The 13809-nt window shown below is 38.6% G+C and overlaps 1 protein-coding gene across 1 annotated transcript in view; it reads left to right on the top strand.

Annotated features, from left to right (window-relative positions):
• CPQ (carboxypeptidase Q) overlaps nt 1–13809 on the top strand; it is a 353449-nt gene that overhangs the window by 48944 nt on the left and 290696 nt on the right. The gene's annotated exons all lie outside the window — the stretch shown is intronic.

Here is a 13809-nt window from a genome sequence, read left to right as displayed (position 1 = left end):
TCTTTCTGTCTCTCCTACCCTCTATAATTCTTCTTTCTCAAAGGAAATAAATAAACCTTAAAAAAACAAATTGTAATAAATTAAAAATTTGAAAGTCCTGCCAAATACTGTAAATATTATAACATTCAAAAAATCTTTTTTTTAAATTGAATAACCCCTTGTCAAGCCATTTTGTTTTTCCTATACTTACCTGCGCATTGTGTGACTCCTTTTATATGATGATGCTTATTTGTTCTGTTCCCTTAAAAAAAAGTAAAACATGAGCATAATCTTTCCTCTAGGATATCTAATAGAATTTAATTTTTGTTATTGATAATTTTAAAAGCATATTTTAGCTTTGCATCTTTCTATTGCCAATATATAGGTAAGTACACATTTTGGGGATTAATGTGGTATTTTAGGATGCCCCTATAAAGTTTCATTTATGTATGAGCTCTAAGATTTCAGGACATTGCTCTCCTGCACCTACAAAGAATGGACAGTATGCCAATGAGGTTAGTGTCTATATTCTCTTGTTAGTGGAATACCATGTCTATGACTTATGCATTCACCAGATTATTTTTGTCAGATCAGCTAGAAATCTGTTATCGTTTTCTTTTCTTTTTTTTAAATTATTTATTATTTAACTTCAGTAATTACATTGTATTATGTGACACAGTTACATAGATACTTGGGTTCTCCCCACCCCTCCCCAAACCCTCCCACCATGGTGGATTCCTCCACCTTGCTGCATAACCACAGCTCAAGTTCAGTTGAGATTTCCCCATTGCAAGCGTATACCAAACATAGAGTCCAGCATCTTATTGTCCCGTCAAGTTGAACGGCTTCTTAGGTATACCCTCTCTGGTCTGATGACAGAGCCAGCAGAGTATCATCCCAGTCAATTGAAAGCTCCAACATACCATCAGCAAAAATTTACATCATTATGGAATTAATTGACATAGTAATGAGTAACCAATATGTTAAAAGTAAATGCGGGTTCCCAGCCACCTTCTGTGACCACCTCACCTATACTTCAATTTTAGTTTATACACAACATATAACATTCAAAACATAACATGTTATACATAACATCGTATCATCTTAAATTAAGGCAAACATGTGGTATTTAACCTTTTGGGATTGGCTCATTTCCCTTAGCATTATGGTTTCCAGTTTGGCCCATTTGGCCACAAAGAACTGCATTTTGTTTTTTTTAATAGCTGAGTAGTATTCCATGGAGTAGATGAACCATAGCTTTCTTATCCAATCCTCTATTGATGGGCATTTTGGTTGTTTCCATGTTTTTGCAATTACTGATTGTGCTGCTATGAGCATAGGAGTGCATGTTGGTTTCTCATAGAACAAGTGTTCTGGATATATTCCTAGGAGTGCTATTGCTGGATCATACGGTATGTTGAATTTGAGTTGTTTGAATATTCTCCATACTGATTTCCATAGAGGCTGTACCAGCCTGCAGCCCCACCAGCAGTGGAGTAGGGTTCCCTTTTCCCCGCAACCTCGCCAACAAGTGTCGTTGGTGCTTTTATTCATGTGGGCCAGTCTTACTGGCGTTAGGTGGTACCTCATTGATGTTTTAATTTGGATTTCCCTTATTGCCAGGGAACTTGAGCATTTTTTCATATGTTTATTTGCCATTTGGGTTTGTTCCTTTGTGAAGTGTCTGCCCATTTCCCGTGCCCATTTCTTGAGTGGGTTGCTTATTTTGACATTTTGGTTGTTTTGTAGCTCTTTGTATATTCTGGATATTAGCCCTCTATCACCTATGTCGTGTGCGAAGATCTTCTCCCATTCTGTGGGTTGCCTTTTTACTTTGTTGATTGTTTCTGTAGCTGTACAGAAGCTTCTTAGTTTGATGAGGTCCCAATTGTTTATTTTGGTCTTGATTTCTACTGCATCTGGAGTCTTTTTTAGGAAGTGAGGGCCTACCCCTAAGTGTTCCAGTGTGTTTCCAACTTTTTCTTCCAAAAGTTTGAAGGTTTCTGGATGTAGGTTTAGATCTGTTATCCATTTAGATCTGATCTTAGTGTATGGTGAGAGATGTGGATCTATTTTTTTGTTTCTGCAGGCTATTAACCAGTTGTCCCAACAGCATTTATTGAACAGACCTTCCCATTTGCCTGGGTTGTCGTTTGTCTTTTTGTCAAAGATTATTTGGCTGTATCTGTGTGGGTTTCCTTCTGGCGTTTCTATTCTGCTCCATTGATCTTCCTCTCTATCTTTGTGCCAGTACCACGCTGTTTTGATAACCACTGCCCTATAGTATGTCCAGAGGTCCGGAACTGTGATTCCCCCTGCTAACTTCCTGTTCTTCAGGATGGTTCTAGCTATCCGTGGTTTTTTGTGCTTCCAGATGAACCTTTGGATCATTGTTTCCAGTTCCATGAAGAATGTTTTGGGCAATTTGATTGGGATTGCGTTGAATGTATATATTGCTTTTGGCAGTATAGACATTTTAATGATATTGATTTTACCTATCCAGGAGCATGGGATGTTACTCCATCTTTTGAGGTCTTGTTCAATTTCTTTTTTAAGTAGTTTGTAGTTTTCTTCAAATAAGTCTTCTACATTTTTGGTTAGATTTATTCCCAGATATTTCATACTTTTCTCTGTTATTTTGAATGGTATCTTGCTGGTTAAGTCTTTTTCCATCTTGGGGCTGTTCGCATACACTATGGCTGTTGATTTTTGTTCATTAATTTTGTACCCTGCCACTCTACCAAACTCTCGTACAAGTTATCTTTTTCTAACCTGATTTGCTTTTTATTTGTTTGGATTCTGATTAATCTTGAATACTGAAAGTATACCTCAACAAGTTGTGTTTTTGCCTGGGAGTGCTAGACTTAATCAGAATGAGATATTTTGTATGTCCTAGCATGCGATCCAATGTTATAAAACATATGACTACATTTATAGCTGCACTTGTTGTTTATACCACAATTACAGGTTTGTGTACTGCTAACACAGGAATTCGTTTAAACTCCTTTTTTGCGTAACTTCCAGAAAAATCCAATAAAATATCAAATTACAGGATATGTTCATAATATCACATTCTGACGAGATCGGGCGCGTTCAGGGTGGTATGGCCGTAGACATAATATCACATTCTGAATTATTTAATCTGTCCTTGACAGGAGAGAACTTTGATTTTAAGTAGGTATTAATGAAAATCAAGTGCTTCTGCTGAAGTTCTACATGCTTGATAACTGAGATAATGCTTCTAGTGATTGACTTCTTGATTTCACTTCCATCTGTATACTTTCCCTGATAGGTGTTTCATAATGTATCCTTTTTCCAATTTGCTCCTGGTTAAACCCTTTATGTTTTAATACCACCATGAGTCCTGAATGTTTTCCTGTATTAACATGGAAATAACTGAATACTACATAGTTACATCCCATAAATACAAATGAATGTCATCTCAAATCGGTGTGCAATGACATGACAAGTATAAAAAAAGGAAGTCAGGCTTGACTAAGAATGTTTGCACCTGTAACGTGCACAGCCCTTCTAGTGAGGGAAGTGTCCACAGGTAGGAGGTGTTAGCATCCTCAAGCTCATCCTCCTGTCCTGAAATTTGTATGTTTTAGGGGTCTTTAGTTTTTGATGGATTAGTAGCTTCTTACTACTTTTTATTCCTTTTTTTAAAGGGGATCACTTTTTTAAAAAAAATTATTTATTGTCTTACTTGAAAGACAGGGTGACTCAGGCATAAAAAAGTGTTTCATCTACCGAATTACTCGCCATTTGGCTGTCAAAGCCAGGTCGGCAGCATGCCAAAGCCAAGAGCCAGGGACTCCTTCTAGGTCTCCACTAAGGAGGAGTTTGAGAGTTGAGCTTTCATCAGCTGCTCCTCAGATGCATTAGCGTGGAGCTATATTGAAAGTACAGAGTAGCCAGGAGTTGAACCAGGCAATCTGTTACAGAGAATGAAAGCATTTCAAGCAGCAGCTTAACTTGCTAGACTAAAACATCACCCCTACCTTTCACTCTTATCTTAATTTAAATGTTTTGTAAGATTTGTTTATTTGTATTGGAAAGGCAAATTTACAGAGAAAGGAGAGACAGAAAGAAAGAGCTTTCACCCACTGATTCATGCCCCAGTTGGCTGCAATGGCTGGAACTGAGCCTATCCAAAGCCAAGAGCTTCTTTAGGTCTCCCACATAGACACAGGGTCCCAAGGTTTTGGCCATCCTCTACTCCTTTCCCAGGCCATAAGTGGAGATGGGATGGAAAGTAGAGCAGTGGGGACATAAACTGGCACCCATATGATCCTGGCTCTTAGAAGGGGAAGATCAGCCAGTTGACTCATCATGACAGGCCCTCCTTTCAATTTTAGAACCCAGATTTTCCAAATTTTTGTGCTGAATCAGCCCTTAGAATGTCTCTTCCACCCCTTAATTTTGCAAATGAGTAAGTTGGGGCTGAAAGTGCATCAGCTTCTGACACCATTTGTTTTCTCTCAAGTGTGGCGGCTAGATCCTGAGTGGATTCCATTCAACCTCCTAGATTAAACAGGAGTTATTTTAAGCATCTACACTCTAGCTAATATTTCTATGAGTTAGAATATTGGACACGGTACGATGGGTCAGTGGCTCAATCTTTACCTTCTACATATGGTATTATTTCATTCACCGCCGTCATATTTCATATGGGCATCGGCTCATGTCTAGGCTGCTCCACTTCCCATCCAGTTCCTTGCTTGTGACCTAGGAAAGCTGTAGAAGATGGCCCGGAGCCTTCGGACCCTGTAACCACATGGGAGACCCAAAAGAAACTGCTGGTTCCTGGCTTTGCACTGGCTCAGCTCCTGCCATTGTAGCTACCTGAGGAGTGGACGTGTGGACGGAAGATCTTTCTCTCTGCCTCTCCTCTCTGTGGATCTTCCTTTCCAAATAAATAAATAAACAAACAAATAAATAAATATTTTGAAAAAAAAGTTTAAATATTTAACATGTTTCTAAACTGTTGTGCATTATTGTTATTTTGCTCATTTTGATAAGACTTCTAGCAAAGCGTACCATAATCTGAACACTTTCCTAGGAGACGGAAACTTACCTCGTGAGAAGTAAGCTTTCCACAGGCTTTTTGTTTTCTTTTCCCCAGCAGGGGAAGATCCTATATGTCAGCTGTCTGGCCCTCCTCTACAACTTGGTTTTTTATCTCCAGGGAGGCAAGGCCGACAAAATGTCATCGCTTCACCTGCTAAGGAGCGAAGCTGTGAAATGGCTCGTCATTGCTTACGTGCCTCAAGCTGCCTGGTGCCTGCTGTATCCATAATACCATGGTGTGTTGGATATGCTGCTGCCTGAAACACTTTGCAAAAGGAATGCTGAAGCTCACTAATAACTCCAAAGAGGCATAGTAATGTTAGTTATTTTTATCTGTAATTAGGTGTATCCTCTTTAGAAAACGTAAGTGTGTAGATGTGTGACTCAATATGGAACATTTTTAATCTGAATTTTATGTTTTGAATTTTAATAATCTCTTAATTCAGAGAGAAAATAACTAAAATATATTCAATATTATACATTTTTAAGATTATGTTATTTTGGAGGCAGAGACTTAGGGACAGTGAATGCTATCTTAATGCTAGTTCACTTCCAAAGTGATGGTAATTGCCAGGGCTGGACGAGGTCAAAACCCAGAACCATCAACTTAATCCAGGTATCCCATATCAGAGATAGAAACCCAAATAGATGCTACCCACATTCTCCTAGGGTATATATGAACAGGAAGCTAGAATGAGAAACAGAGCCAATATTGGGAATCAAGCACTCCTAGATCCCAAATGATATCCTGGCTGCTATACCAAGTGTCTCCAGAGCAGCTTTTAGACATTAGGCCTTAAAAAAAAATAAATATCATCTCAACTGAAATGTTGCATTTGACTAATTTTATCAAGATTTTATTGTAGTAATTTTTGAAAATATTTTAATGATTTGTTTTATAGTTTTGATATTATTAGAAGTTAGTATAACCAACACAGGTACCAGTTTTGTGCCAAACTATTTTTGTAAGGATTGCCAACAAAGCCACACAGTGTGTTTCAACTGAGATCATGTACAGTGTCTTTGTTCTTCTGTATGACTTACAGCCTGGGCAGTTTATTAGGAACAGAAATCTCTTTCTCAGATTTTGGAGGTTGGAAATGCTAAGATCAAAGTGCTCGAGACTTGATTGCCTGGTAAGAATTGTCATCTCCCAAATGGGTCTTTCTTGTAACATCTATGAGAGGCGAGGAACACTGAATCCACACATGGTGCACAGTAGATGCAGAGGAGTCCCTGCGTTGCCTGCAGCCTGCTATGTAATGACCTGGACCCCATTCATGAGGAAAGGAGTCCTCACAACCGAAGCTCTCTTAATACCATCATGTTGGTCATCATGTTGGTTCAGTGCCTGTGTTCTGGAGGTGGCACAATCAAGCCATCCCACAGAGAAAATAACAGGAGGAAAACTGTCGACAAATACACCAGCACTGGAACTGGTGACTTTGGTGGGTTTGAAGTGGCATCTGCAAGCTTAAGCCCTGTTGTCAGAGAAGTGGGGATAGGTAGAAAGACATCTTTTCCATGATGTTTTTTGTTTCCTTCCTGTCCTTCCTTCACATCACCTTTCTCTTTCTCTTCAGTACCATCCAATGGTACCTAAATTAGGCTCTGTTCATTTCCAACTTGAGATGCAAAGCACAGGCAGTAATTTGTGATATTTCTCCTTCCAGAGATTTGCCCTATGGCAGCTTCAATACATTATCATCATACTGGCAGCTCCCCAAGACCCAGGAAGGAAAAAGATCTGCAGGTATGCAGACCTCAAAATCAAGATGTGGCAGGTAGAATCACTGCTCCACTAGCCGTTACTTGTCACTGAATCCAAGATGGAAAAAGCGCATTGGTCATGCTGTCAAAAACAGATCAGATTTCTCCACTGTTATTTCCGTCCTTCCTTTACTAAAACCAAACAAAACATCACACATACACACAAATACCCAAAAATATGTGACACTAGATGAGGGTGAATGTAGCTTGTACCCTTTTCATATTTCATATGTTCAATCATATTCCTCTTAGCAAATATGATTGGAAGTAGTGCTTTTATTTTTCTCTCCACCTTATGGCATTAGATTTATAGGTGAAGATGAAAATACCCCTATTCCCTAAGAAAGGGCTCTTTCTGCTCCGTGCAGTCCCATCTTTTTGCCCTCTTCCTTGCTGCTTCTCACCTTTCTCTCTCTGCCTTCATCTCTCATTTAATTCGGAACATAGAAAAATCTTTCACTCTTCCTTTGACAGGCATCAGATAGACAGTACGAGCTCATTTAAGCTGAACTGTCTGGGGGAAAGTAAATTTGCTCAGGAGAAGAGCAATTTGGATGACAAGTGCCATGAAGTACCAGATGGTACTCCTGGAGAAATTCTCATCAGTCTCCCAGCTCACGTTCCAAGTGGCCTCTCTGTCCTCCTCTGTCCCTTATGCTTATTTGCTCCTGGTTGAACCAAATGGAAATCTTGAAACGCAAATGAAGTTCTTCTTGGAAGTTGCCAAAAAAAAAAAAAAAAAGTGGCTCAACATAAGATGCCTAAATTACCTTAAAAAGAATATCCAGCACTTAAATTTATCTGTGCTTATTTATTCCTCATGCTTCTCAGATTAAGCACACAATTAAAAAGCCCAAATTATGACCCTTACTAATTTATGATAAAAGAGCTCTGTTACACAAGCTGCAAAAAAAAAAAAATGTCTCCAGCCTCAGATAAGGCATAGAGGTTGTTGCCAATGTATGAACAGAAGTGATCTTGAACAGTCTTCTCTCACTCTCTTCTCTCTCTCTCTCTCCCTCCCCTCTGTCTCTTTTCTCTCAATATAGCCAACTGTGTTGACTGTCACTTGCTAGAAAGAGAACGTGTGACTTGTGGCCATAAATGTCATGGAAGGTATTTGGCTTGAAGGTGAATTTTTTTAATTGTTGTTTTTCATGTTACACATTCTAAATATCTAGGCCAGAGCACTGTGGCAGGTTCCATTATATGAACCATGGTCTTTGCATATGTTGAGAAAAAAAAGAGAGAGAGATCAAACTTCACAGACACAGAATTTATCCTCTGAGCACTGGTAATTCGCATAACATTCAGTGTTTGCTTATGTTTGCAGTGATATTTTCCCATTCAACTTACGTTGTGCTATTATTGGTCACTTAACAGATCTTCCAGAAGAGCAGTGCAAGTTGATGTTTTAGGAACACAAACAGGGCAGATGTTTATGATGTCAGGCACTGATATTCTTTGTTTGTTTTTTGATCAACATTTGGTCCACATGAGGAGCTTTATTTCTTCCAGCCTGTCTGCTTTGGCTCTACATTTATGTGTTTTTTTGAAGGTTTGATGTTAATTGCATAATGAAGCTTATTCATGGAAATGGTATTTTGTAAGTGAAGAAGGGAAGTATCAAATCATATAAGCAAACACATTTTTCTTTATTTAATTTTCTACTAAATTATCCAGTGTTCTTCTTATTAGGAATCCTATAATTAAAGAAAAATCAATTATGGCAATGCCATACTTATCTGGAGGTTGAAGCTTGATTAAAATCATAAGGTGCAAAACAGAGCAAAGGGCCTCTGAGCCAGCTTTATAGCTATAAATATAAAGCTGGCTCTGTTTATGTATAAATCTCTAGGTAGTAACATGGTCATTGGACTTCGTTTTTTTAACCAAGAACTTTTGGTGCCTCAGCACATTTTTGCCATTTTTTTGAGGACATACCAAATCAACAGTTATAGGAGTGATACAGGACAGTTATCATTCAATGGGGAGTCAGAAAAACTAAAACGTAGCTACCACACTGCTTGTCATATACTCTGTGGTGGTATAAAGTCATTAGGATAGTGTTGCATCATCCAGAAAAGTTGTATTGTCTTCTTTTGAAGAGCATAGCAAGTCCAAAAATCTTTTGGATGAGTCAGCAAGTGGCTTAGTCGCTGGATGAGGCTAAAGGCCAGTGTGCCAGGAAAGTGATCATGTAGTTCCAGTCCAAAAACTGACAGACTAGAGACCTGAGAAAAGCCAGTGTTTTAGTCGGAGTTCACAGATGGGAAAAAGTTGGTGTTTGAATGCAATCAGTAGTAGTAATCTATTTCTTACCTGGAAGAGGGTGAGATTTTTTGTTCCATTCTGTCCCTGTAACTTTTGATGAGGCCCTTTCATGGGAGCGGTGATGTGGTTTGCTACGTCTACAGATTTGAATGTTAATTGCATGCAAAAATACAACTGCTGGAAATCCCTATAATTATTATAGACCAAAATCTGAGCACCCTGTGGTCAAGGTAACAAATAAAATTAATCATGAGAGCCGTGCTTCCAGTCAGTGGGCAGTAGGTAACTGGTGAGAAATGCCAGGAACAAAAGATAGATTGCACTGTGTCATGGGCTCACCAGGTCAGGGAAGAGAAAGTAAATCTCACCCTAATTGGAGAATACCTGGTTCTCAGACAGGTGAATTAGCTCCCAAGGTATGGATATAACTTCTTTTTTAAAACTCTTTTTAAAATTTATTTATTATGTTATCATACAATTCCATAAGCTCTGGGATTTCCCTTTCCCCTTCCCTAAAGCTCCTTTCCCAAAACTGATTTCCCCCATGTCACTACAATAACATAGTCCTTCATAAACAGTCATAAGTCCATCACTCTGCTACTTAAGTGTATCCTGACAATGTAGGTATGGACAATAGCAGAGTCCAGCATCTTATTGTCAAGATATAGTTAGCAGTTTCACTGGGCGCCCATCCTTGATTTGGAAGTAGAGATGCACACTGTATTGTATCTCCACATCTAGATATTATAGTCTCAATTAAGCAGTTACTGTACATCCTCCTAATGAAAAGCCATGAAATAAAATGAACAACAGAGGGAAAAAATAGAAAATTTACAGAAACATGAGGTAAAATAACATGATACTGAATGACCAATGTGTTACTGAAGAAATGAAAAAGAAAATGATAAACCTTCTTGAAGTAAGTAATAAACCTTCATGATACTGTATGACCTGTAAGTCAGTGAGGAAATTAAAATGAAGAAAGAAAACTTTTTTGAAGAAATGAAAATAAAAACAAACAAAACCCTCATGAGATATAGCAAAAACAGTATTGAAAGAGCTTTTGAACTTGTATTTGCATGAAGGTTGCCTTATATCAGAGAAAATATATGCTATTTGACCTTTTGGGGTTGACTTGTTTCACTAAGCATAGCCATCTCTAGTTGGGACTATTTGGTTGCAAATGGTAGATTTCTTTTTAATGGCGGAGTAGTATTCCACAGAGTAGATATAACAGTTTCTTTATCCACTTCTCTTTTGACGGGCTCTGGGTTGTGTCCATGGCTTTGCTATTGTAGATTGTGCTGTTATATCTATAGGATTACAGATCCCTTTGTCATATGCAGTTTTCATTTCTTTTGGATACATCCCCAGAAGTGAGAAAGCTGGGACACATGGCAGGTCAATTTTCAGTTCTCCTAGCACTGTCCGTATTGACTTCCATAGTGACTGTACTAGCCTACACTCCCACCAAAGGTGAAGGAGGGTACCGTTCTTCTCACATACACACCAGCAGGTATCGTTAATAGAGTTATGGACGTAGGGCAGTCTCACTGGAATTAGGTGGAACCTCAAAGTGGTTTTCATTTGTGTTTCCGTGATGGTTAGGGAGCATGAGCATTTTTCCTATGTCTATTATCCATTTGAATGCGTTCTATTGAAAAATGTCTGTTCATTTCCTTCACTCATTTCTTCAAAAGGTTGTTTGCTTTGCTGTTGTTACGTTTCTGAAGGTCTTTTTAAATCCTGGATATTAGTCCCCTATCAGTCGTGTAGTGTGCATATAACATGGTCAACTCTGAAGAAGATTCCATGTGCTGATTTAAAAAGTCAAAATAAAGAAATGGGACTATATCAATCTAAAAAAAAAAAGAATGTATTCTCTGTAGAATGAAAGGCTCAGTAGATACCAGTTAAGTATATCTGCTTTTGTGTCTGGGTGAGCTCTATTATTTCCTTGCTGAGTTTCTGTCTCGTTGATCTGTCCTTTGATGTTAATTGGGTATTAATGTCCCCCTCTGACTATTATTATCTTAGAATCTTTTTCTCCCTTTAAATCCATTAATATTTGTTTCATGTAGCTAGGAGCCCTGGCATTTGATGAATATACATTTATTGCGGTGATCTTTTCTTGCTGAATGGATCCTTTGATTCTTATGTGGTATTCTTCATTTTAATGTTTTTCATGTCAAAGTCTATATTATCTGATATAAGAATGGCTATGCTAGCTCATTTTTTCTTTCATTACCCTGAAAATATCTTTTTCCATCCTTTTATTTTCATCTTATGCATATCTTTATTGGTGATATGTGTCTCCCATGGGCAACAGATAGATGGATTTTGGTTTTTGATACAGTTCATTAATTTGTGATGTTTGATTAGTTTAAGACATTTACATTCAGGGTTGGTCCTGTCATTTTAGCAATAAGTTGTTCATTGTTTGATTTAGTCTTCTATCGTCATTTTCCTCGATGTTCTCTGCATTTGCCTTTGGTTTGGGCAGATGTTATTCCTTTTCTTTGGTAAGAGAACATCTGTAAGTATCATTTATAGAAAAGGTCTGGAAGAGTCACATTCTTTGAGCTTTTCTTTACTATGAAAGAAATTTATTTCATTTTCAAAGACAAAGGAAAGCTTTGCTGGGTACATTATTCTGGGCTGACATTTTTTTTTCTTTTGATATCAGAAATATGTCACTCCGTTCTCTTCTGGCCTGTAGAGTTTCCTCTGGGGGGTCAGCTGTTAGTCTTTGGGGCTCCTCCATGTGTTAATTGATTTTTTTCACATGCACATTAAGGTGGCCATTGGATCTGAGGGCCACCCAAACCTATTTTGAGTGAAACTGGTAGGATGCCAAGTTGGTACTGTTTTCCCTGTGGGAACAGTACAATGTATCGAGCTGGACATGAGTTCATTCCTTGGGAGGGTTCTGGGTAATGAAATCCACCCTGTTCCTGCACTGCACACCTGGTGTCTGTGGCTCTGTCTCTGTTTGTGGTCGGATCGAACAAACCAGAAGGATGGGCAGTTGTATGCGTGGGTTTGGCTCCTGAGCCCCCGGTGAACTCCCCTTCCCACCTTGCTGCCAGTGGAGCTCTGGCTAGTGGTGGAGCTCCTGTTGCTAATCACTGGTTGCTGACCACTGCTAGGTATCTGGTCACTGTAACACTGCTCCGTTGTCTTCGCTGCTTTCTTTGTCCATGTGTTTGCAGGTACCACTTTGCCGTGAGCCTGTCCTTTTTATATTTGCTGGAATCTGTCCTCATTACTTCACCCTGACTAATGATTCTTCATCAGTTTAAACCTGTCTTCATCCCATACCACCATCTTGCTCTTTGGCCTGGACATAACTCTTTTATTGATTTTTTTTATTCACTCAGATTTTAATCCAAATATCAAATATGCTACCTTTTCTAAGCAGAAGAGAATATGCCTAGAAATTGTCTAGTCCATTCTATTATATTCTTAGTTTTTAAAAGGTTTATTTATTTTTATTTGAAAGGCTGATTTATAAAGAGAGAAGGAGAGACACAGATATCTTTCATCTGTTGGTTCACTCTCCAAATAGTTGCAACAGCTGTAGCTGAGCTGATTCAAAGCTGGAATCCAGACGCTTCTTTCCAGTCTCCCACATGTGTGCAGGGGGTCCAAGGACTAGGGTGATCCTCTGCTGCTTTCCCAGGCCATAAACAGAGCTGGATGGGAAGTGGAGCAGCCAGGACATAAACCAGCAGCTCAATGGGCTGCCATCTGTAGCAGGTGAAGGATTAGCTTGCTGTACCACTGCACTGCACTGCATTGATTTACGTAAAATGAGTAAATTTCACATTTTTCTCAATGCAATAAAAGCATAGAGATTCCATTTACCTCCATTCCTGTTTATTTCTACCTCTCCCCGCCTTATTTTATCCCAAATTATTACAATAGTGCATTCATTGTTCACTTAACAGTAGCACACTAAACTTTCCAATATTTAAATGTATCATGACATTGCAAGCAGAGGAAGGAGAAAACATAGGATTACATATAATAAAAGTAAACTAAAGTAAAAATGAACACCTCACTCTTAATCATGATTATAGATACTTGCTGTATACAGCAGTTAATTCCCATTGTGCTAATCTCACTTACAGTCTTTCCAGCAATTCTCCTTTATTCACAAAAGTTTATTAAGAGGTTACCATCTAAAAAGGCATTAAAGACAAAATGCCAGGCATAACAGGCTCTCTTTTCCTAATAGTAGAAACAGAAAGAAACTAAATTAGCAAATTGGTCATTTCAAATAGTAATAAATAGTATAAAATATAAGATAGAGCAATGCAAGAAAGTATTGAGTTTGAGACAGGGAATATTTACACCATTTGTGCTGGTGTCAGGAAAGTCATTTCCAGATAATCATACTCAGGTTTGAATTTGAATGTTGAGGAGGAACTATCCCTCACCTCTTGGTCAAAGGACAGCTGATGTGAAAGCTCAGGACAGAGAACCATTTGACCTGCTTTTGAACTGAGAAAAAAAGCCAGTGTGATTGAATAGAGGAAACTACAGGAAAGTAAGAGAATTGGGTAGAGGATTTGGCAGAGCCAGAGTTTCATGGGGGTTTATACAGAGCCTTGGTTCAGAAATTGCATTCTCTCCTAGTGGTAACAGATTGACATAACCCAATTTATCCTTTAGGAAGATCAGTGACCAACAGGTGGGATATGGGTTTGG

Source organism: Ochotona princeps, chromosome 9, assembly GCF_030435755.1.
Source record: "Ochotona princeps isolate mOchPri1 chromosome 9, mOchPri1.hap1, whole genome shotgun sequence".
In the NCBI taxonomy this organism is placed as follows: Eukaryota; Metazoa; Chordata; class Mammalia; order Lagomorpha; family Ochotonidae; genus Ochotona; species Ochotona princeps.
The sequence above is the reverse complement of the archived record's forward strand: the minus strand, read 5'-3'. Positions and strand labels throughout refer to the sequence as shown.